The following is a 26,418-nucleotide window of genomic DNA, read 5'->3' as shown; positions in this document are numbered from 1 at the left end:
CATGTCAATCCTTATTTTGCAGTTCGGCTCATATGAAGAACCTTTATATACAATAGGTATCCTAAGAGAAACAGGCAGGTCTTGTCTGCTGATTTGTGTTGAACCGTGGTCGAACTCCAATGAGTCGGCAACAAGAGAAAGTCACATTAGACACCCACATGCATTTTTAGCGTGAGGAAACTCTCTCTAGACATATACAGACAACCAGGTTTCTTAGAAGTTAAACATGGCAGTGGTGGGATTCAAACCCACACCTACAAAGAGACTGGAGCCTAAATCCAGCGCCTTGGACCGCTCAGCCACACTACCCTTGTCGGTTCTTGTTTTACAGTTTGGCCCTTATGAAAAACCTTTATACACAATAGGTATCCCAAGAGAAACAGGCAGGTCTTGTACGCTGATTTGTGTTGAACCGAGGTCGAACTCCAATGAGTAGGCAACAAGAGAAAGTCACATTAGACACCCACATGCATTTTTAGTGTGAGGAAACTTTCTCTAGACAAATACAGGCAACCAGGGTTCTTAGAAGTTAAATATGGCAGTGGTGGGATTCAAACCCACACCTACAAAGAGACTGGAGCCTTAATCCAGCGCCTTTTTTTTCTTTTTTTTTTATTAAACACTCAGACAGACAGCGCTGCACATATGCCACCAGCAAAGGGCAGTACAGGGAGGCAGGGTCGGGACAGGGGCAAGCCTACCGCCCAGAACCCCACTCACAGGGTGCAGCAGTCTTCATCATGGAGGCGTGCTTTAATAAAAAAAGTCAATGAATAAAACCATAATTAAATAATCCAATTAAAAGCCAATTTACCGAAAGACAAACAACACAAACCCGAAAAAAAGTTAATAAATCCCACCCCGCAAATTAAATAAAACAAATAGTAAAAGAATACAGACAGAAAAAAAAACCTAAAAAACATCCCAAACCAAACGCCCGCCCACAAAAGAAAGAAAAAGAACCCGGTTTACATAATCATGCAAAAACCGGGGCAAGTCATGAGGCCCGGCAGATAATAAAAGCACCTTAGTTAAAACCATCCGCAACCGTCGCTTACAAATCAAAACAGGGTCTAAAACAACACCAGCGTAGCGAGCTTTGTTACGCCGCAGCCACACAGCGTATTTGGCTACGGTTAAAAACAAATTTAAAAAGGTGCTGGCGGGGTGACACTTTTCCATTCCAAATAAAAACATGACTTGCCACCCCGCCTCAGTAAAAGCAGGCACAGGCCCCACCGCCCGGCAACCTTGTCCACCACTCCCAGAGCCCAGACAATAAAATCCACTAACTGTTTACAGCCAAAGAACATGTGTGTGAGGCCCTCCTCCACGTCCCGGCACACTGGGCAGAGCGGAGACGCGGCGAAGCCCAGTCTATGCAGGCTCCACATTGTCAGAAGGGCATTGTGCCTCTGTCTGTAATCAAAATAGGCGAGGGCTGGGTCCACTGGGCAGGCCAGCACATTACCCCACAGCAGGACAGGCTCCAGGGCGGGGAAGCGGGTGCTCCAAAACTCCTGTGCCACCGGAGGGACAAAAGCACGCTGCCTGCAGAGGCGGCTGAAATCGCGGGTCACACACGCCCCTAGAGGGACTAGAGACCCGGCCATCCGCCTCACATACACCGTGGGAAAACGAGGGGCCACATCGCAGGGTCCACCAATGCGCTCAATGGCGCGCACCCAGTCAGGAGGGAGGGCAGCCCGAGCAGTCAGACACTGCCTGGTGACAGTGACCCTAGAGGCCCTCCCGAACACCACCTCAACCTGGTCGTAAATCGCTGCGGGCGGCAAGAAGCCAGGGCGCACCTCATAGAAGAGGTCTCTCACCTGACGCACTCCGGCCGCCCACCAGTGCCGGAAGTCGAGGGGCCGCTCCCCGGAGAGGATGCGCGGGTTCAGCAGCAGCGGCTGCCGTAGAAGAAGCTGCCGCCCCTCAGGCACCACAACAGTGTGCTCCTGGAACTCACCCCACGCCAGCAAGAGCTTCTCATAATGGGAGGGGATGCCATGCATCATGCCGGGCCGGAGGCGCATCCATAGGGCGTCTTCAGCCAGCTCACTCCCAGCACACTGTACCAGACGGAGCGAGAGCACCTCCTTCCAAAGGGAGGGGCGACCCTCGTCCAGAAAGGCCTGTAGCATCCGCACACACAGGGCCTTCGACCGAACCATGGGGTCCAGGAGGCCCAGTCCACCCCTGTCCGGGGGCCAATCAAGGCTGCGTAAGCCACCATGACTCTGCCCCCTCCCCCCAGAGGAAGCGCAGGATGACTTTCCGCAACCGGGCGTAATGTACGTGGGGCAGGGGAGTAACACTCAGGTGATACCACAGGACTGATAACACCAAAGCATTGAGCAGGAACACCTTCTGCTGCAGAGAGAGGATGCGGCCCGACCACCCGGCCAGCCGCCGCTCCACATCACCCGTCAGGTCGTCCCACATCCTCCCCATAGCAACCTCAGTGCTCACCCCGAGCAGGACGCCCAGGAGGCGCACCTCCCCCTCAGCCTCAGTCAGGCCCAGCTCAGCGGGCAGACGCTCAACCGAGCCCAAACGCAGGTAGACCAACTTATGCAGGTTAACCCTGGCCCCAGTGACGTCACAGTACCGCTGAACGCTGCGCAACGCAGCCCCCACACTGGCCGCATTGGGCACGAGTAGGGTGGTGTCATCAGCGTACTGAAAGACAAGGGGGGCAGTACATGTCAGGCCGATGGGCACCCTAGCAGCACCAAGGGCAGAGGCCACCAGGAGGCCGAGGGGTTCGACCGCCAAGGTATACAAGGCGGCCGACAGGGGGCAGCCCTGCCGCACTGACCGCGCCATTCGGAAGGAGGCTGTCACATAGCCATTACAGGCGACTGCGGACATGGCGGAACCACACAAGAGGCGCATCCAGGTGAGGAAGCCTGGGCCGAAACCAAATACCTCCAGCACACGCAGAAGGTATGGGTGCTCGACCCTGTCAAAAGCCTTGGCAAAGTTCAGCTTCACCAAGTAACCAGGCGTACCTGCCGTCTCCATGTAACCCACTGCCGCCTGCACATCCCGGATGGTGTCCAGGATGCTGCGGCCCATCACTCCGTACGTCTGGGTGGTGCGGATGAGAGACGGCACCACCCAACTGAGGCGGGAGGCCAAGACCGATGCCAACACCTTGTAATCGGTATTGAGCATGGTGAGGGGCCGGTAATTTGCTAGATGCCCCTTGTCTCCCGTATGATTAAAAAGCAGCTTTACCAACCCCAGCCGCATGGAGCCACAGATCTCACCATGGGCGAGAACGGCGCTATAAACGGCCTGCAACACAGGCACAAGAACACCCTTAAAGGCCCTGTAGAAGTCTGCCGTCAGACCATCAGAGCCAGGACACTTACGCGGCTGAAGCTGGTCTATGGCTGCCCCAATCTCATCCTCGGACAAGGGGGCATCACACAGGGCCACATCCTCCGGAGCGAGGCGCGCCTCCAGCAGGTCCATAAGGGGGGAGAGGGCATCCAAATCAGGGCACTCGCTGGTAAACATGGCAGCCCAGTAATCATGCACTGCGCGCAGAACACCGGGCGTGTCAGTCACCAGAAGGCCATCAGGGCAGCGCACCGACTGGAGCAGCCATGCAGCACCCCTGGACTCCTCCAACGCCTTAAAATAGCGGGGGGAGAGTTCTCCCGGGGCGACAAAACGCACCCCACTCCGCAGTGCCACCCCAGCATACCCCCGCTCAGAGAGGAGAGCCAGCTCATCTTGCAGCACCGAGACCCTATCACTAACAATACAGTCCTTTAAAAGGGAGGGATTCAAAATCCACGTCCCTCGCCCACGCTGCACCGACCCAGAATCGAGAGCGCAGATGAAATATTCATGATCGCTTAAAGCGCACTCCCGATAATACAAAGCACGGACGCGGGCAGCGACAGCAGGGGACACTAAAGCGTAATCCAGCCTGTTTCCCTGCAATACTCCCCTGACGCCTGTCCTGGAGAGAACACGCACGCCGGGGTTGCGATCCATCCACAGATCCGCAAGCTGACAGGCACGCATCATACAGAGGAGTGCAGCTCGCCCCATAACAGGCCGCATGGCAGCCCCCGCCCCGCATGTCCAGGTGAGTCAGGGATACGTTGAAATCCCCGATGACGAGAGGACAGGGCCACTGTGCTAGACGCGCAGCCAGACAGTTAAAATAGGAGGCACAACGGGCCCCATCAGTCAGCGCGTGCACGACTACTATACTACAGGCAAAGCCGCCCCCTAAAAGCAGTCTGACTGCCAGGCACTTACCCCCACCATCCAAGTACAGCAGTGATGCTGACTCGACTAGGGGGCCACGACAGAGCAGCGTGACTCCCCAACCAATGATACCCGGTCTTACGGAGGCGGTGGAGAAGACGTCGCCCACCCATACGTCTCGCACCCGATCAATAAAAGCCCCATCCCACCCAGTCTCCTGCAGACATAAAACAGTAGTGTCTTTGCACATTGTTAAAATAGCCTGCACCTTCGCCCAGGAGCACAGCCCCCGGGCATTCAAGGATGTCAATAAAAGTCATTTAAATAAAAAACAGGCACAAAGAGACACGATAAAAACAGTAAAACCAGGACACGGACCTAAAAGACACAAACCCACTAAAAGCAAGACGTCCCCACACCAAGTAAAAAAAAACCCCAGCACCACCACCCGCCACCCAACCCAATGAGCGGGCGACGTCAGGGATAAACCAATAATATCTCACCGGATAAAAAGGAAATAAAACAATAAAACTCATAAATAAACCATCAATAAATAAGTACAACACCAAACAAAAAAAAAAACTAAAAACATGGGATGGGGCGCTAAGGGACGATGGCAAAACAAAAAAATAATCCAAACACAATAACCACAACTATTCAGTTAAAAGCCATCGCCATCATCCAGACCCGAGCTCGCAGCACGCAGGGCCGCGTGAGCTGCCGCAGACTGCCTCCTCTCCTTCTGCCTTCGAAGCGCAGCCGCGATGTCAGGCAGGGGGTGCTGACGAAGAGCCCCAGACCGGGGCGATTCTGAATGCTTAGTCTTAGCTAGGGCCTTTCCAGGCCTCCACAGGCGTTGCATTCAGTACTGTTGAAATCGTAGGTGAGCCCTGGTCTAGGGCATCTGAAAGGCGGTAAGTCTCGCTTCCCATGGAGGGCGTCGCCCAGGACGCAGCTGATGGGGAGGGAGAGGGAGACGGGGGAGGGGGGGCAGCATCAGACCGTCCATCGGCCAGGTGTGACGCCTGGCACACTCCACCCGCAGCCCGAGCGGCGAGCACAGAGTCAGTCACAGGGGAAGACAGGGGAAGGGGCTCCGGGATCAAGGGCTGGGAGACAGGCATCTGAGGTGAGGTGAGCTCGGCCACACTACCTGCACTTTTTTACAAAAAAAAGAAAGAAAAAAAAGGGTTATTTCTGTTGCAGTCAATATGGTTAGAATGAACGTCTGAACATGCCCTATATGAGGATGATGTATTGCCATGTGACAATGCTGTGTATGACATAATGCTTTGTGATGCAATGCTGTGTAACTGAAACGATTACTTGCTGAATATGTACACATAATAGAGTGCTGTTTACCATGATCAGCCAATCATGTAAGCATGGATCACAACAGGGCTACTTATTTTGGGAAAGGCAGTTTTAATGCTGTGTCACTGGCGGAAGACCGACTGGAATCAATCCAGTATGTTGTGTGTCTCCAAGTATGACTGAAGTTGAGCAGTGACTGTCTTCTCCAGAACTTTTGCCAAAAATGGAATGTAAGTCAGGTTTGTAATTGCTAAGCTAGATTTGAAGCAGCATAAAAATGTATGCATACGTGGAACAGATCAGGCAGTGTCGTATCCTGCACATACTTGGTAAAAGGAAGTATATGTACTTGACTGTACTTGTGTGCTCATGTACCTGTTTTACCTCATCTTCCATTGCTGAAGAGCAGTTCCAAGACTAAGAACACAAGAACATGAGGACGGTAAATGTTGGTCTTGCTCCACCCCAAATGTCAAGCATACATTGGATGCATCCTTGCCAAAAGAAAACAATTCCATGATTCATTGCGCCCTAAGTTCGTTCTTGGAAGGCAAGTTAACAGACCAATTATAGCAAGATCACAAGTACAGTCTTTGAATTCCTGATACAGAGATTCACCCACTGACTTTTTAACTTGTGCAGAGCAGATCCTGCTTCTGGGTATGGAGTGGAGGTATGGCCAAGTGCAAGTCTGATGTCATTTTGTAGGCGGTTTTCTAGCATTTTAGATCATCCGTTTCCCTCGGCAAAAAGCCTAAGAGGAAAGTGAACGGGATTTCAGGAATTGGGCAAAAATAATATCTGTGATTGAGATGAGCGTTTAAAAACCTCAACATTTTGTGGTATGAGAACTCATTTGTTCCTGGTTGCATTTTGACAATTTTTAATGTTTCTTGACATCACTGAAAATGCAAGTAGACTTTCTATTTTCTGTTGTGTATTGAAAAAGCATTACAAACATGGGTCTAAATGTTTCAAAAAAAGACATAATACATTATGGCCATGTGTTTTGTGCATTATGAATGCTTCATGAAGCTGCCGTCTGTTTTTTTGGTTTTTCCGATTTGGTTTTGAAATGGAAAATTCAAAGAATGAACGACACACATATTATGCACGGATTCAAAATACTCCCAACCTACAGCAACTCTGAAGGGGCACAGCTCACTAATGGTACTTATCACAACACACAAGAAGTACTAATACTGTGTATGTGTAAGTCTGTTACAGTACATTAGTGCAAAAGTTTCACATAAAATATTTTCAGAAAATATAAGAGCTTTTTAAGCTACTTTATGGTTGTATCCAAATCCATTTTGCTATTTTGACAGCGAAAAAAAAAACTTTGCATCAGTCCAAGGCACTAAAAGGTTGTCCTGACTGTCTTAATGTTTCAGAGGTATGTTTAGGCGTAACAGACAATGAACCAATGAGAATGAACCACCTCAGCTTTAGAAGGCAGCAGTGCATGAGCTACAGCGGATTGCTATTACAATGGTGCCTTTGCCTGCCAAGCCTGATCGGTTTTCATCTGTGAAAACAGACCTGCTCCTGCTGGAGCACATCATTTATGGGAGGACCACTGTTCCAGCTCAGCCTTCCAAGGTGAAACAGGTATGGGATGTAGCAGCGAGTATGTCCTCGTTTTCTGACATCAGCAGACCATCCGTTCAGTGCTGAAAGCGGTATAATGATGTCAGAAGACAGGGAAACCAGAAGGTCCCTGCTGAACCTGGTGTGTTTAAATATCCATGTGTTTGGAACGACTGAATGGTTTGGAGTCTGCAATCTCAGCAGCTGGAGCCAGAGTCTCAGATCTCCAGAGTGCAGCGCAAACTTAATGGTCCGCTTATGTGTAAGGCTACAGTACATGTTCACCCACCCAGGACACGGTATGTTAATGGAGCAAAGCCTAGTAAGTTGTTAGCGCTCAAGCTCCTTCAGTGCAACTCCTTTGCTACTATTTCATGTGTGAAATCCAAATATGGTACTATAACCAATAATACTTATTAAATCAATAATTGCAAAAAATAAGGCTCCCAAGAATTCAAGCTGAAGTGTTGCAATATCCTATTGGCCACTGTTAGCCCATCCTCTGTTTCGTATGCTGTCCTTGGCCATGAGGTCTTCTCAACTCTATTACTCTATAAACTCTGTGATAATTTCATTACTTTTAAAACATGGCAAGAACCCTGCTGATTGTTCCAGCTATCGTCACCTGTCCTTAATGAATTCAGATGTGAAGCTGCTGGAGAAGGTGTTAGCTTACCTTTAATCGATAATAGCTAAACTTATAAATCCTGAACAGGTCAGGTCAGGTCAGGGCAGGGCGGAGAGTGTGTGCTGATGCAGCATGTCGCCGCACCCACCACATGGGGAAACTCCTTGGGATCTCGGCTGGTGACCCACCCAGGCAGACACACGGTCCAGTCCCACCCTTTGGAGATGGCCATCCATCTGCCGCAGCCATGTGTTACGTGGGCGTCCCCTCGGCCTGGTCCAGCCACTCAGGTTATCAGCAATGAGGATCCCATGAGGCGGATCATCCTCAGAGAAACGCCATAGCGCCGTAACTGACGCTCCATCACAAAGCAGGTAACGTGCCTCATTCGGGACTCCTCTAGCAACTGCTCCTTCATCACAAAGTCAAACCAGCGATACCCAAGGATTCTCCAAAGAGACAGTACCTTACATTACAACAAGGAAGGAATAGTATTGGTCTCTCCAAGATTCTGAATTTAAAAAAATCGACTTAATCTTACTGATGTAACCTGTATTATGTCATTACATATCTCGTTTTGATAATACAGTATATTGATACTCTGTAAACATTCAAAAATTGGTCCGTCTTGTTTCATTGTCACCCAAAAACTTCACAACTGTATCGAGAAAGGATCTGCAGCACTTCCGCGTGCATCATAACAATTGTAACTGCATTTACAGTTTTGATTTGAACATTCAAAGCAGCTCAGTTCCGCAGTTTTCACCCTCCCTGAGGTTGATCCGGCTTTTATTTAAATTTTACTTTACACTGTAGAAGGTAACACTTGTTCTCTATTAAAATATATCAGGGTCCTTTACTTGTATGTCATTATCCTGTTAAATTAATTAAAATAATGAGTAATGGTCTCCTTTTACATGATATAATTCTAATACTAAGTTAGGTGAGTAAAGTGGACTTGTAACGTTGCATTGCTGGAGAGAAAAAGCCGAGTCGAGCTTTGCACATGTGCAGTGATGTAGCAGGAGTTTCCATTGACTAGAACCTTCCACATGGACTTGGCAGTCTGGGAGCATAAGCTTTTCTAGGTAAGTTGTTCGACATGAATGTTTAAATTTATTAGGTTAAATTTCACAATTTACAATCGCATATTTACAGGTACAGGCAATAGCGTTGTCACAGCATCATGTTAGGCCAAAGTTAAAACTTGTAGCGGGTTAACGCTAGCTAACTTTAATGTTAGCTAGTTAATATGAACCTTAAACAAGTAAGCATAAGCAAGTAAATCAGTCCGGCATTCACCAGAGAGCCCATACATCACATGACAGGTTAGCCAGGATTCACTGACGTTACTTTTCAAACATACAAAAGCAATTTAACGTGAGAAAGAAAAAACAGGCTGTGGAACAAAACGGACTCCAGCAGCCACACGACTGGGAGTCAGACTCAGAACCATATTTTACTCTACAGGCAATAGCTGGGCTGTAAGTATTGACTAATACGTATTACTACAGCCCACTGTCAGAGGCCCGGTATTATCAAAAATCACTTGTCAATATTACAATTCACGGTAGTAAAACAAATTTTCCTGCTTTATCAAAATATAGGTTTACAAACATGCAGAAGTGACAATTTGTGGGCTTATAAAAGTGCCTCTTTCGTGAAATTCTGCTAAATCCTAAATTGTTCACTGACACACGAAGCCCCATGAAGAGTTTTCATTGATGATAAAACAGAATTATCCTAATGTGCTCAAAAGGTTCTGCTTATTCCAAACTGGGAAATCTCACTGATTACCAGCAAGATGTAATGTCATGTACTATTGCTTTTGTGCAGTGGGAGCTTTAACACAAGTACTCACACTCTGGACAATTAAAAACATATTTAGGAAAAAACTGTCGTAAAAGATTATACTAATGTTTTATACTTTTACTGGGTTAATGTTTTAAAAAAATCACCAGGGGGTCATTTATCACACTGCAATTAGATTCAGGTCAAGAGATTAAAACACAGAAAGCACCTGGAAAACATTTATAGCACAGTGACAAGCAGCACCACTCATATAATCAGCCATAACCATTCAATGCATATTGATCATGACTAATCATGTACTTACATGTTGTCCCTGTGTTTGTCTTAAAGTCACTGTATGATTCTAAGAGTGGCAGCTTTAGTGTATTTGCACTAGTGATGCTCCGATTGATCGGCCACCGATCATGATCGGCCGATATTGGCAAAAAAAATAGCTTGATCGGCAAACCCCAAAAGCGCCGATCAAAAAAGCCGATCACTTGACGTAAATTACTTGCGCGACTTTTTCCCACACGTGCTTGCATGGCGCACAGGTAAACAACAGCAGAGCGGAGCTTACCAGTGGCAACATGAGTTCTCCCATCTGGAAGTTTTTCAAAGTGTCCGATAAAGAAGTAAAGTTTGTCGTTTGCAATGTATGTCGTGATGAAATCCCTCGAGGTGGAAGCAAGCAACGGTATTTTAACACCACTAACATGATTAGGCATCTTAGAACACGCCATACAACTGAATATGCCGAGTATGAGAAACTAAACCAGCCGAAGCCAACAACATCCCCATCCCTCAACCAGCCGACTGTGAGTGATGCATTTAAACGACGTGAACCATACAGCAGGGATAGTACGAGGTGGAAAGACATCACGTTCAGAATTATGGAATTCATCTGCCTCGATGAACAACCTCTATCCGTTGTGGAGGATAAAGGGTTCCGTCGCCTGCTAAGCTGCCTTGATCCACGAATAATTTTAAGTTACTCTGCCTTATTTGGGAAAGATGGCCTACAGTAGCCTTAAGTTCTCATTTTCTAAAATAAACACTTGGTGGTTCTTCAAGATCTTGACTGTAGCCTATTTCTACAGTTTTTTTTTTCAATATAGTTAATTTAGAGTTAGCTTCATTTCTACAAATGGTGCAAACTCTGCTAGATTATAGATAAAAGATTCCCATTCCCCTGCCATTCTGTGATCGGCAGTGATCGGTAATCGGCTCCAAAAATGCTGATCGGAGCATCTCTAATTAGCACAGGTCTTGACATTGGGGAAAGATAATCAGTCAAAAACTGAATGCATGGTAGTGGTGTCATTTCTGCAGGTGGAAATGATGCTATAGCCCTCTGGCAAACATCAACACATCCTCTAAGGACAGGGCAGTCACTCGTTCTGAAAGGATAAAAGTCAGTCAATGTAAGGGGGCACACTATGTAGTACAGAATGTTACTACGACAGGTCAGTGCCCTCTTTCTAAGGAACTTTTCCAATAGGAGTAATAAGAGCAACAGGACCTCACCGAAATGAACAGCCGGCATTTATTCTCAAAAACAGATACAAACAAAGTGTACCTCTTTTAAGGCTTTTCCCCACAGTTGCAATTACAAAACATAACCGAAACATACAAAATATACTCAGAGCTCTTTCAAAACCCCAAAGTAAAATGTCCAGTCCACCCGCGTAGCATATGTTTGCTTTCAAGGTGAGATGAGGTCTCGGCGCTTATCTGTAACATGGGACGAAGGCACAAGGCACGGAAAGGTCTGCTTCGGCAGGCAGACGCTCCTCTTCAGTCTTCTCCTTCGTAGCCGCCGCTCGTCCGTCCGTCCGATCGACAAGTTTCCATCCAATGTAGAAAAAAAAAACAAGCTACATAACAGCGTAATACCCAATTATTCTCTCAAAATTAAGCTATCAGATCTGGAGAAAATCTTACTTGAAAACCCATATTCGTTGAACACACAGTAGTTTTGTTGGAGTTAGACTCCGCCGAGTCCGTTGATGAGGAAAGAGATGCATACGTGAGGCGAAGGATGGTTGTAAGTCCGCTCTCTTTATTCCTTGCACAGACCGCGATCCGGGAGCCGCTCAGATGCACAAACAGTACATACCCGAGGAAGCTCAAACTCTATTGTCTGTGTCTGGCTTATATAGCCCGTCTGGGGCGTCAGCAACCCCTTCCTTTGTTAGGCCCAGTAGGTCAAGAGTAAGCATAATGTCACAACAACCCTGCAACACACACCTTCTGCTTTTTCTGCTACACAAGTCTAGGGTGAAGCCTCCTCCCCTGCAAGTTGATTCCTATTTTTTAGTGTGACAAAGTTTATCACAAAGCTTGGCCCCCCTTCAATTTAGAATTAAAATTTACTAAACCTTACTGGCTGCATACTAGCATAGCATTTCTCTCGGTTAATATGGCTTCAACCTGGCTTTCCGTAGCACTATAGTTAAGCTAAATTACGAAAAACGACAATTGGGTTTTCACAAATGTGATTATTACCTCAATTTTCCTCATTTATACAGCAACCATCCGAGTTAACAGCAAAATTAGGAATATGAACGATATACATCCTTTTCATGCTACGCCTGTGCAACATATAGTTTAAAACCATGCTAGTTAGAGTTGCACATGGCGATCACCAAATGAACTCACCGGAGAAAAGAAAACAATATCCCTGTCCGAATTTTTACATATACTATGCTCAATGCTTAAAAAAAAAGACAGTTCGCTATTGAACCTTGTTGCGCTATTTATTAATTTTCTAAATCTCCAACTCACTAACGTTCAACCGCTCGCGGTATTATTTCCCTTCTTCTTCCTGCTCGCTGGTAACCGCAATACTGACCTCCTCCCTCAATACGACACACTGCCATCTACTGGACAGGAAGATCTGAACAAACCTAAAAGTGACATAGAATTCAGATATATAACCAAAATGAATTAACCATTTTTATAGGCTGCTTTAAGTGGATCACATCAACATTTACTGTGTTTTAGTGTATTTAATATGTATATGGTCTGAACATGCTTTCCAAATCTGCAGCAGTCAGCTTCTTAGCAGAGTGGTACAAGACCAGAACTAACACTCTTGAATGCTGTTGCAGCGCGGTCAAAAACTGCAGAGTTGAAAGTCCATCTTTGAATCTATAAGGAGAAATGATCTTGTAACAGTTTACTGGATTTAAAGATCAAACGAACTATGAAATGCAACAAATCTACAGAACACATATGGAACCAATTTACCAAAATGTCTTTAAAGTCCCTACAGACAAGTCTATGCTTTAATTTTTAGAGATAAGGTTTGATTGCATAGATAAACTATGGAAGTGTTTTAAGAAAACTGAGCCTCTTCTGTGAATGTGACGCACACAAGAATTTTGTGACAATTTGATTGTTTAATGGGTATTTTGTTCAAAAGCAATACTAGAATTGCTATTCCATTGTGTACCGCTAGAGGGGGTTATAGCCTAACGGGAACATTAGTTGAAGTTGCGCGTGATTTTCTATAGACAAAGAAACGTCTGGTTTATGTTGTCTGGGCCATGCAAGTGTGTCATTCAGTTTATACATCTGAAAAGGCTCTTTCTTGAACAGGTCTTTTTATGAGCATCCGATGACATTTAGGCAACTTTCTGAATATTATTAATCTGAATAAAAAATAGCACATGCAATATGCACGTATAAATATGGCAGTTATTATTTGTTTTCCCCATTACTTGGTCAACTCTGAAACTAGCCTACTGTTGGTAAAACGGACATGACTGAGTGATCTCAATTTTGTAATTAACATAACAACTAATAACAATACAATATGTCTTGGTTGGTTTGAGCTGTTTTAAGTGTGTTCATGTCTTCTTCCCAGAAAATGCTACTAAGGATGATCAGCGTATTGCCCATGCTGCTGGACTTTGCAAAAAATTGGTGGGACATTTCTCACACGACTGGAAGCAGAAGGTGGCACTGAAAGAAGCACAACAAGAGCATGACCTCCCAGAGCATTTACTCATCACAGAATGCAAAACCAGGTGGGGCTCAAGGCAAAAGATGATGGAGAGGGTCTTGGAGCAGCGGCAGGCCCTATCTGATGTCCTCTTGGCAGAGCGTAAAACACGGCATCTGGTTCCCTCATGGCAGGACCTAGATGTGCTTGAGTCTGTAACCTTGGCGTTACACCCTTTGCAAGAATTCACTGATGCTCTTTCCGGGGAAAGCTATGTAAGTGTTTCATATGTTAAACCTGTACTTCATCTTTTGAAGACCTCATTTCAAAGGTAGATGACTCTGATTTAACCAAAACTATAAAAGCAAATATCTTGGATTATATGATTACAAAGTATGATGACGCAGCAACACAAGAACTACTGGACATTGCATCTTTCAGTGACTCCAGGTTCAAGGGCAACTACATTAGCAAAGAAAAAGTCAAAGACATCAAGACAAGGGTGATGTCAGAAATGGAAGAAACAGCACAGAAAGTAATTAGGTTACACATTTTATGACATGCCCGAATACTGTAATCGCATGTTGCATTATCTGAATGTGGATGGAACATATCTATTTTTTTATTGTATTCTAAACTGCCTCTCTGTTTTAGGAGGGAACACTTTCTGACAACACTGAGGCCCAAAGCATGGATCCACCAAGTGACAAGAAGGCAAAGCGATCATTGGGCAGTTTGCTGAAAACAAATCCAGGCTCCACTCCCACTCCATCTTCCATGCAGCTGGGGCAAGCTGTTGAAGCTGAACTGAACAGCTACTTGCTGTCCCCGACCATTGACAGTGAGGCAGACCCTTTGCCTTGGTGGAAACTCCACCAGGTCACCTACCCAAAGCTAAGCAAACTAGCTCAGAAATATCTTTGTATACCTGCCACTAGCTCACCCTCTGAGAGGCTCTTTAGCACATCAGGGAATGTGGTAACATGTCAGAGGGTCTGTTTGAAACCTAGCAAAGTTAATATGCTGGTTTTCTTGGCCAAGAACTTGCCCTAAGGGAATAACTATAGTAGTAAATTATCAATTGGGGGATATTTTTTTCTAATGATTTTGTCTTCATTTTTCTTGATTTAGTGGCCTTAATCTGTTTGTTTTCCTCTTCACAAATCAGTGCACCTTGTTGAGTAGAGTGAAGTGGTTTGATTACTGTAATAGGATATAAATTGTCATGTTTTATTTATATTTATTTATAATTTGTTTGTTTTCCCATAGATATTTTTGTTTAGGAGAGATTTTAAAAGGAACAAGAGAAAACTAAATTACATTATAACCAATTTTATGTCTTGTATTAATGTTCTGTTTAATTGTTTAGGTAATCTATGTTCAATAAAAACATGCTCAGAATTTATTTTGCTTTGTTCAATGGGCTTCGGTTATTTAATGTTTGTGGTTTGTGTTAGTAGAACCTATTAAAGCAGAAACATAGGAACTGTATACGCACTTAAGTATTTATCGCAGGTCATATCATCATCGCAATACTGAATAACGTTATCGCACATCGCAGATTTTCCTGGTCTCATGCAGGTCTAGTATGAATGGCCAGACATCTATGTATATACATCTACATTCTGCAGTGGTTGTAATATATTTTGTTAAAACTTGTTTTGAAAGGTATATATCCTGTATGCAGTACATAACCCATGACATGCAGTCTGCAATCTGAATATTTATGTTTGAAAATTGTAGTATTGAGTGGGCGTGTTGCTCTTTTTAGACCAACAAAAACCCTGTCTAAATTCGGTGGCACATTATTAAACGGTGTGGGTGCATGTCGCTCATTAATGACATGTTCGGAGTGCACTAATGATATTTTGTTATTTTATTGTATTTCAGTTCTATACGTCTCACTATAGATTATAACTGGTCCTTTCACGTAATCATAATGTTCAATAAAACGGCAAAAGAAAAACAATATATATTAAGTAAAGAACAAACTATCATTAAAATACCTTTCAAGTGCATTGTCAGAATTAAGCACACACTGTAACTGAAAGAACATTTAAATTGCTGATAATTGATTAGATTACTTTTTGTTGATGATTATTTATATATGTCTTGAAGTTCTTGCACTTGAAAATAATGAAGCACGTCTAATTTTTTTTTTTGTATTGGTAATTTGGTATTTGCATGGTGACGGACATGCACCCATTCTAAATACAGTGATCCCCCGCTACAAATAAGTTTAAATGTGTTTAAAGCGTGTGGGAGAGGTATTTTAAGGTCTGGTTCCAGCTCTCAGTAAGAGGGTGGGCCAGAAAGATTTTTTTGGGGGGGCAATTATGTCTAAAAAAAAAAATGGATGTTTGAGACAGAAGTCCTATGACAGCAAAGAATTCTATGGGGCTCCTAATTTCCAAGCATGTACATCCTACATTTATCTGACATCTTATGGAGTGTGTGAATGTGTGCAGATCAAGGTTATAATAGTTTTGGATTTTTAATTATAGTTTAGTTTTATTTCATTTTGACCTTTTTTCCCCTTTAATTTAGTTAGTTTTAATTAGTTTTTAGAGCAGGTTTGCTAGTTTTATTTAGTTTAAATTTTTTCTAAATGCTTTGTTTTATTTTAGTTTTTATTAGTTTTAGTATTAGTTTTCGTTTTTTCATACTCTGGGTTGTCAGGTGCAGGATTCAAAAAGATCAGTGAGTATTGTTTAATAAAACTCAACAAAGGATACCATTAAAAAAAATGTATCCAGTTACTTTTAAACAACCAACTATCCACAACAACCAACAGTCTACAAGATAGCAGCTTAAGTGCAAAATGTGTGTAATACTGCTTCTGATGTTGGATACAGGTAGTGTGCCTGATACAAATCAAAATAGCCAGTAGACTAAAGACACACATGAACATAAGAATATAAACGTTTTAGAACCACTTGACAGTAGCGATCATAACATGGTCAAATTTGAGGTTAAGTTTAGTGTTCGAAGAGCTAAGTCCAAATCAAAAATATATAATGTTAGGAAGGCTGACTTTAAGTGTATGAGACTAAAACTAGAAACTGTGAACTGGATGGAGTTAAATAACAAAACTGTTGAAGAGGCCTGGGAATTTTTTAAAAGCACATTATTGCAAGTGCAAGAGGACTTCATACCTGTTTCCAGCAAGAATAAATCTAGGAAATTGCAACCTAGGTGGTTTACTAGGGAAATAAAGCATAAAGTAAGGAGGAAAAGGGCTTTGTTCCAGCAATGGAAAATAACTGATGATGACAGAATTAAGCAGGAATATCTAAGTCTACAGGCTGAGTTAAAAAATGATATTAGACGAGCTAAAAGAAATGTCGAAAGGATGGTTGCATTGGAAGCTAAGGATGACGTTAAAAGTTTCTTCCAGTATTTTAACTCTAAAAGAGCTCTAAAACCTGAAATTACTAATCTGCAGGATAGTAAGGGTCTTATAATAGTAAACGACATTGATATAGCAAATGAGTTCAATGATAGTTTTGCACGGGTATTCACTGTTGAGGACCTTAGTAATTTACCAGTTATTACCTATCCAGCATTGTCTATAGCTAATATATATATAACTGAAGCAGATGTTTTGCAAAGCCTAGCTAAGCTCAAAATAAATAAATCACAGGGCCCTGATGGCATCTTACCTATAGTGTTAAAAGAGATGAGGGATATTATTTGCCGACCCTTAACTTTACTGTTTCAAAAATCCTTATCTGAAGGTGTGGTACCTTCTGATTGGAAGCACGCCTTCATAACGCCTATTTTCAAAAAAGGGGATAGAAGTAATTTGTCTAACTATAGGCCAATCAGTCTAACTTGTATAACTGGTAAAGTTATGGAGGCTTTAATCAAAGAGAAAATGATAGATTACCTGGACTCCAATAACATTTTGCGGGATAGCCAGCATGGATTTAGGAGAGGTAGATCCTGTTTAACAAATCTGTTGGAGTTTTTTGAGGAAGCTACTCAGGAAGTTGATGATAAGAAGGCCTATGATGTCATCTACTTAGATTTCCAAAAGGCTTTTGATGTTGTCCCCCACAAGAGGCTCCTACTTAAACTCAAAGCGACTGGTATTTTAGGTACCGTAGCGACCTGGATTGATAACTGGTTAACAGATAGGAAACAGCGAGTAGTTATAAGAGGCACAATGTCACAGTGGGCCTGCGTTCATAGTGGGGTACCGCAGGGTTCGATTTTAGGACCACTATTGTTCCTAATTTACATAAATGATATGGATACCAATATATACAGTAAACTGGTGAAATTTGCAGATGACACCAAGGTGGGTGGTGTAGCAGATACTGAATTAGTGGCTCAGCAGCTACAGCGGGATCTTGATTTAATTAGTGACTGGGCCGATACCTGGCAGATGAAATTTAACGTCGATAAATGTAAGGTACTCCATCTAGGGAGCAGAAATATAAAGTACAGGTATTTCATGGGTGTCACTGAAATAAAGGTAGCTGATCATGAGAAAGACCTTGGTGTGTATGTTGATGCTTCCATGTCCCATTCTCGCCAGTGTGGGGTAGCAATAAAAAAGGCCAATAGGATGTTGGGGTATATCTCCAGGTGTGTGGAGTTTAAGTCAAGGGAGGTAATGCTAAGATTATACAATTCCTTGGTGAGACCTCACCTAGAATATTGTGTGCAGGTTTGGTCACCATATCTTAAAAAGGACATTGTGGCCTTAGAAAAGGTGCAGCGTAGGGCCACAAAAATGATTCCTGGTCTTAGAGGAATGTCATACGAGGAACGGTTACTTGAGCTAAATCTGTTCAGTCTCAAGCAAAGGAGATTGAGGGGGGACATGATCCAGGTATATAAGATTCTAACAGGTTTGGATGCTGTTCAACCAAATAGTTACTTCAGCATTAGTTTAAATACACGAACTCGTGGCCATAGGTGGAAATTAGCGGGAGAACATTTCAAGCTGGATTTAAGGAAGCACTTCTTTACGCAGCGTGTAGTCAGAGTATGGAATAGCCTTCCTGATAATGTAGTGCAAGCTGAATCCTTGGGTTCCTTTAAATCAGAGCTAGATAAGATTTTAACGACTCTGAGCTATTAGTTTAGTTCTCCCCAAGCGAGCTTGATGGGCCGAATGGCCTCCTCTCGTTTGTATAGTTCTTATGTTCTTAAACCCAATCAGCTCAATCTGAGAAAAAAATTAAGAAACTTAAAAACCATTGCACAACAGGACTGATTCATTTTTTCCCCTTTTTGGCTGCAAAAGAACTGGTGTGTGTGTATGTGTGTGTGTGTGTGTGTGAGAGAGAGAGAGAGAGAGAGAGAGAGCAATGGGTATACTTCAGTCAAGCAACAATTTCTTGTTGATGTTGAGGAAAACACACTGATCCAGAGATGTGGTTGTTCTGTTCCTCAGGCCAGATGACAACAGTCCACACACAGAGAAGATGTGCTCCACAAAGGCTTGTGACGCAGGGGCACTAACGAGACCCAGGGCCACAGGGGCAAGTTTTTGGATAAACAGCCTCTCGAACTCCAGAACTGCAACGATGTCTCATTAAATATACTCTGAGAAGGAGTTGGAGGGTTATACTGAGAAGGAGTTGCTGGGTTATACTGAGCTGCCAGGTTCTGTACTAAAGACTGTGCTGCCCTCCTCAGTGACAGCATGTCTGGTGTTTGAAGAATCAGTGAAACACTTGTATTGAGTAGGCAGGCTGCTGCTGGTGTAGCATCAAACTGAGGGGAATCAGGGCTAAGAATGGCAGCAAAACGTTCTCGCAAGGACTTCAGCAGCATTTGAGCTAACTGCTTCCCAGCAGCAGTAGTTGTCAGTAGATGTACCTCAAGGTTGAGCAGGCATGGCACTACTTGTGAGAGTGACTAACTGTCACTCTGAAGCTGGTCTGTGTGAATGGCAAAGGGCTCAAGTAGCTTGACCAGGTTCTCTAGCTTAGCCCAATTGCTTGTGAGAAGTGTGTCCATGCCCAACTCCTCAAGCACTTGGTTTAGTTCAGTTCTGATCTCCTGCAGTCTTCTCAGCATATCAAAAGTGCTGTTCCATCGTGTACTACAATCTCGGACCAGAGTTTTGCCACACTTTTTGATCGTTGCTTCATTTGTCACTGACGATTTCCTCACTGCGTGCTCCAGCTTTCTTGCTCGTGATATGAGCAAATCAGCATTTGGGTGCTTAATGGTATCTTTCAGGGTGAGCTGAAGGGTGTGGACCAGGCATGGCATTCTCTGGAACTTGTTGTTCTCCCCATCATCTGGCATCTAGCAGAGAGAGAGCAGACAAACAAATAGATAATTGATTATCATTAAATGTAAAACACACATAGGAATGGTACCGTTTAATAAAGAATTATTTATTAATTAGGACTTTGTCTGTTTATTGTCCTAAATTTGTTTCCACTGGATAACACATTTAATATATATATATATATATATATATATATATATATATATATGCACAGTCAGGTCCATAAATATTGGGACATCGACACAATTCTAATCTTTTTGGCTCTATACACCACCACAATGGATTTGAAACGAATGAAACAAACAAGATGTGCTTTAACTGCAGACTTTCAGCTTTAATTTGAGGGTACTTACATACAAATCAGGTGAACGGTGTACGAATTACAGCAGTTTGTATATCTGCCACCCACTTTTTAAGGGACCAAAAGTAATGGGACAATTGGCTGCTCAGCTGTTCCATGGCCAAGTGTGTGTCATTCCCTCATTATCTAATTTACAAGGAGCAGATAAAAGGTCTAGAGTTCATTTCAAGTGTGCTATTTGCATTTGGAATCCGTTGCTGTCAACTCTCAAGATGAGATGCAAAGAGCTGTCACTATCAGTGAAGCAAGCCGTCATTAGGCTGAAAAATAAAAACAAACCCATCAGAGAGATAGCAAGCAAGCAACCAAAAGAGTTGCAAGACCACGGAAAACAACTGTGGTGGATGACCGAAGAAATCTTTCCCTGGTGAAGAAAAACCCCTTCAGAACAGTTGGCCAGATCAAGAACACTCTCCAGGAAGTAGGTGTATGTGTGTCAAGGTCAACAATCAAGAGAAGACTTCACCAGAGTGAATACAGAGGGTTCAACTAAAGATGAAAACCATTGGTGAGCCTCAAAAACAGGAAGGCCAGATTAGAGTTTGCCAAACAACATCTAAAAAAGCCTTTACAGTTCTGGAACAACATCCTATGGACAGATGAGACAAAGATCAACTTGTACCAGAGTGATGGGAAGAGAAGAGTATGGAGAAGGAAAGGAACTGCTCACGATCCAAAACATACCACATCATCAGTGAAGTATGGTGGTGGTAGTGTCATGGCGTGGGCATGTATGGCTGCCACTGGAACTGGTTCCCTTGTATTTATTGATGATGTGCCTGCTGACAAAAGCAGCAGGATGAATTCTGAAGTGTTTCGGGCAATATTATCTGCTCATATTCAGCCAAATGCTTCAGAACTCATTGGACGGTGCTTCATAGTGCAGATGGACAATGACCTGAAGCATACTGCGAAAGCAACCAAAGAGTTTTTTAAGGCAAAGAAGTGGAATATTATGCAATGGCCAAGTCAATCATCTGACCTGAATCCGATTCAGCGTGTATTTCACTTGCTAAAGACAAAACTGAAGGGGAAATGCCCCAAGAACAAGCAGGAACAGAAGACAGTTGCAGTAGAGGCCTAGCAGAGCATCACTAGGGATGCAACCCAGCGTTTGATGATGCCTGTGCATTCCAGACTTCAGGCTGTAATTGACTGCAAAGGATTTGCAACCAAGTATTAAAAAGTGAAAGTTTGATTTATGGTTGTTAATTTGTCCCATTTCTTTTGGTCCCTTAAATAGTGCTTGGCAGATATACAAACTGCTGTAATTCCTACACCGTTCACCTGATTTGTATGTAAATACCCTCAAATTAAAGCTGAAAGTCTGCAGTTAAAGCACATCTTGTTCATTCCATTTTAAATCCATTGAGGTGGTGTATAGAGCCAAAAAGATTAGAATTGTGTCGATGTCCCAATATTTATGGAACTGACTGTATATATGTATATATATATATATATATTAATATATGTAAATATCTTTATAACGAATCTTAATATAAGATAATGAAATTATGACAACAATAACTATGATGTTTTTTTTTAGTTTTTTAGTTTTAACAGATGTATACCATTTGGCATGGACATTTTAGATTTGAATAGAAGTGAGTAAATGAGAGCAAGTGAATTATTAACTCTATGGAGTTAATATCAATTAAAGCTTACAATGCTGGTTATATCATTGTGACATATATATATATATATATATATATATATATATATATATACATAAATAAAATAATAAATCAATAAGACTAATGTATTTGGCATTATAACCTCACTCACCAAGGTCTCCAGTCTCTCCAATCTCCTCATCCTCCTCGTCTGTGTCCTCTGACTCTGATTCGATCCACAATTCATCCAGACCTTCTCCAGCACCTCCTGGCTGAGCCCGTGAACCATCTGTGGACTCCTCACTTTGTTCTTGGCCTCTGTCCCTAAGCAGCCGCACAGCTTTGATGATGTTGGACCCATTATCTGTCACAATGAGTAGCACCTTGTCTTCTCCTATACCCCATGCATCCAATGTCTCGTCAATACAGCGAGCAATGGACTCTCCAGTATGTGGGTGCTCCATTCGGTGTAGGTTAAGCAGAGCATGGTAAACCTGGCCTCTGGGTGGATGATAAAAGCATGCTGACACACCCATGAAAGATACTGTTAATCCTCTCTTTTTCCAACCATCTACACAAAGAGTCAGCTTCCTCACGTCCTTTATGATCTCTCTCAATTTGTGCTTTGCTTCATCCATCTTAGCTCCAATAAGGTTATTCACTCTTGCAGCACCGGGTGATTTGAATTTTGGTTCGAGAGAATAGCTGGACTTTTTGAAAGCAACTGAGTCACATAATCGTGTAGACATCCCAGTCTCAATAAACATGTTTACCGATGCATCCTCCCGCTTGTGGTGTTCCTGCGTATTTACTAACCAGCAGCTGTTTGATCGTCGGTGAAAGCAGTCCATTATGGTTGTCTCCTCCTTCCTGGTGCTACCTGGCCAGGATGTTGCTTCTCTTTTGGGGGAGCTAATCAGAGAGGCTACTTGGTCAAGGTACTCGCGATTAGGCGTTTTATGCGAGCTTCTCAAGTGGACATTCAAACGTATCCCACATATTTTGTCACCTGTTTCTACAATGCACCTGCTCTTATCTGTCTCTCTGTCATAGTCAAAGAAATTCCAGAGAAGACTCTGCCACCTTCTCCCAACTTTTGTCGTCGCCATTTTTCCAGGTAATGGAGCACAAGCCGACTGTAAACCAGAACTGAGGGACAGAGATGTGTATGGTGCCACCAGCTCACGTAAAACTGCTAGAGTGAAATAAATCGATTTCATATCAATCCAAAAGGCTTATAGATAAATTGACAGATGAAAACGAAGGACCTTTCATCTATAGTTTCAGTACGTTTTAGTTAGTTTTGTCAATGCACAATACAGTTTCAGTTAGTTATCGTTTTTTCTTTTGTCATTTTTATTTATTTCAGTTAATAAATAAACACCCTTGTAATGGGTGTTGTGTGTGTTATGGTTCTTTGTACTCTGCATTCCCCTACACCTTTTCTCCATCCCATCTTTATTATTATTATTTATATTTTTTTTCTCTCTCCCCATGGTGATTAAAGTCTGTTATTGTTATAATTGTTGTTTCTGTGTGGTCCTCCCCTTTTTTTTTGTTTAATTGATTATTTTATTTATCTTAGTTTTTTTTGTATAATCACGGTAGTAGGGCAGGTGAGTTCGGAGTGGCCACCCTGGAATTGAATATCTCTATACTGTAACTTTAAAATAAAGGGGGGGGGGTGGTAGTGGCCTGAAAAAAAGAATAAAAAAAGAGATAAGGCAGAATCTGCAGGTGTAGGTTTGTGCCCTCTTCTATACCATGTGTTATGAACAGTGGTGTACATTTGGGTATAAACAGTAGGGACATGTCCCTACCAATATTGTGGGAGTACTTTATTGGTTTAGGGCAGGGGTGGCCTGTCTTATCTGCAAGGGGCTGGTGTGTGTGCAGGTTTTTGGGATAACCTATAGGTCGGCTGTTCAAACCAGATTATCATTGCTGTACCGCTGGCTGTTGGAATGGTTGGAAGTTTTAATGGCTAAATTGCATTTTCTATGGAGGAGGAGATTTGTGTGGCTATGCCTAGAAAACAACGTTGTTACCAGTGTGGAGACCGTCAGAGTTTTACCAAGGACAAAAATTCCACCTCCAGCTGCCTGCCCATCTCATCCATTTCTGTTGCAGAAATGACAGTGTATTGTCTAAGTGAACAGGGTATAGGTTAATTAGTGTGCATGCGCCGTCTCTCTCATTCTCATAATGCGTCCATGCATCCGGGTATAGCCCATTCAGATGTCATGTAGCCTAACTTTTTATACAATTTAGACAGCAGAAAATCATTAACCTGCTTTAACGCATTTATTTGTACAACCACATATTTCCCACATTTTGACATGAGTGATGCAGTGAAGATACAGTCTCTTTATTTCTTGACGTCAACCCTCCCCATTAATCCGGGCTTGGGACCGGCACCTAATTGAGCTGGCTTGCTCCGTTAATTGGCTGGGTTAGGCTAAACTATATACATATTTACAAAGACAACAATAAAATATCCCGAAATATGTAGTCTAACAAAACGCACTTTAAAGAAGGTAGCCTACCTGGCGAAAATGCAAACAAACAAATTAAAAGGCCCGTGGCATATAATCAGGCTATATCCAACAAAAACCAAAAACTGCAAGCAAACAGAAGGCCTGCGGCATATAATAGCCTATTAGAACAGAACTTGCTCAAAGTTTTTTTTCTTTTCCTTCCTCTTTTGTGCCCCACTTTCACTTTTGAACATGCTGAATTACTTTCTGGAACAACAAACGCAACCAGGCATGAATATTACGCACCTTCCTATTCTTCATGTATGTCGTCAGACGGATGAGGAGGTGAGGCAGCCATTAGATCCTACCCATCATGCACTGCAGGTTTTTGCTAATTCCTCAAGCGGAAAACCATTTAATACAAAGGAACAGCTTAGTTTGACTTCAAAACATTACTAAGTATCATATTTTAAGTTTGTTGTAGGGATTCTACAGATTTATCTTTTAAAAAATTACACCGTACACCCACCATAATAAGAATGTATATGAAAAATGAAAGTTATATAAAATCGCAAGTCACTCTAAATACATAAGTGGTTCAGTTGAGCTGTCAAAATTTTGGGAGAAGTTATGTCAATTTAATTCATAGGTGGAAATGTCAGCTTCATAAAATACGAATCCAGACTGTAATTTAGTTTCAACCAACTTTTTGAGTATAAAGACTCACAGGGTACTGTGAGTCACAGGGTTGGTTGAAACAAAATCCTAGTGTGGATTTGTACTTTTTGGACCTGAAACTTCCACCTCTGGTATAACTTTGTGTGTATTTAGTATATGGGAGGGGCTTCTTATGGCTCAGGGGAGGGCCCAGGGGGTGATGGCCTTGCCCACCCTGCCCTTATCTCCTGCCTTCAACCTTACATCTGAAGCCTCGTGTGAAAGTGAACTTGAACAGGTAACTGTGAACAAGGTGAAATCCTTTCGCAGCATTCTAGATCTTGTAGCTCCACTTAACAAAATTAAACATAGAGTTGAGAAACCTGCCCCCTGATACTCTGAACTTAATCACCTTTTCCACAATCTAGTGCACAGCTCCCAGCCTTCTACTAGTCCTGTTCCTACTGATATTGCCACTTTTGAATCTTTCTGTCCTAAAACAACAATCAGAACTTTTGAGCTTGGTTTTGAGCACGACCCTGTTAAACTTGTTAAACTCATCTCTTAGGCTTGGATATATTCAGAAACCTTTTAAAATAGCTGTTATTAGACCTGTTCTAAAGAAACCAAATCTAGAACCTAGTGATTTGGGAAAATATAGACCCACCCAAGGATCGCAAATCTTCCTTTCATTTCAAAGATCCTACAAAAAGTTGTTCATCAGCTGTCTTCTTTTCTACTGAAAAATAATAATAATAATGAATTATATCAGTCTGGCTTTAGATCAAACCACAGGGAAGACAGCTTTAATCAAAGTAATAAATGATTTGCTTATGGCTTCTGACCGTGGCTGGATACCTTTGTTGGTATTACTAGATCTAACTGCAGCATTTGATACTGTGGACGATAATATTCCCTTGGACCACCTAGAAGCTGTGGTTGATATTAATGGAACAGCTCTCTCTTGGTTTCACTCTTATTTAACTGATTATTATAAGTTTGCCCATGCAATATAATTTCCTTCCAGATAAGTCTAGAATTATTAACACTTAGTATGCCGCTCTTAGTCACAATGCGAAGTTCCAAGCGTCTTGCACACTGATGTTTATTTACAGCACACTTAGCACTGACGTAAACACCGTAGAACTAAAGATACAGGACAAATACAAAGAAAATACATATTACATATTCGCTAACAATAACATACATACAACGATAAACTCAAAGTACAACATACCACTTTTGCCTGCTTGTGAGCTAAGAGGGAATGTTTGAAAATCCTTGCTTATGGATATTCTCTTAATTTCTTATGCAGTCTAAAACCCCAGCGCCGCTCGCAAAACTTATTCCTCTCCCGCCAGCACACAGGAAATGACGTAAAAAAAAATATACGTCCGAAACAGTTAAAATATATGCAAAATATTTAAAGGAAACAACCCTTAATCAAATAAAATCCCCTTGCATTCTGCAATGTAAATAATATTAAATATAAATATAACACATATGAAATTAATCAAAAGCAGATGAATCTATTGAAAATGAAGTA

General features: G+C 42.7%; 1 long non-coding RNA gene across 1 annotated transcript in view; it reads left to right on the top strand.

The window, feature by feature from the left end:
- Nucleotides 1-18,006: 18,006 nt before the first annotated feature.
- Nucleotides 18,007-26,418, top strand: part of LOC125709654 (uncharacterized) — a 209,376-nt gene continuing 200,964 nt past the window's right edge. The window contains exon 1 of the long non-coding RNA XR_007382799.1: nt 18,007-18,367. This is a non-coding gene — a long non-coding RNA (uncharacterized LOC125709654). The remainder of the gene's footprint in view (nt 18,368-26,418) is intronic.

Source organism: Brienomyrus brachyistius, chromosome 16 (genome assembly GCF_023856365.1).
Source record: "Brienomyrus brachyistius isolate T26 chromosome 16, BBRACH_0.4, whole genome shotgun sequence".
Classification (NCBI taxonomy): domain Eukaryota; kingdom Metazoa; phylum Chordata; class Actinopteri; order Osteoglossiformes; family Mormyridae; genus Brienomyrus; species Brienomyrus brachyistius.
This window is presented reverse-complemented; position numbering and strand designations above follow the sequence as displayed.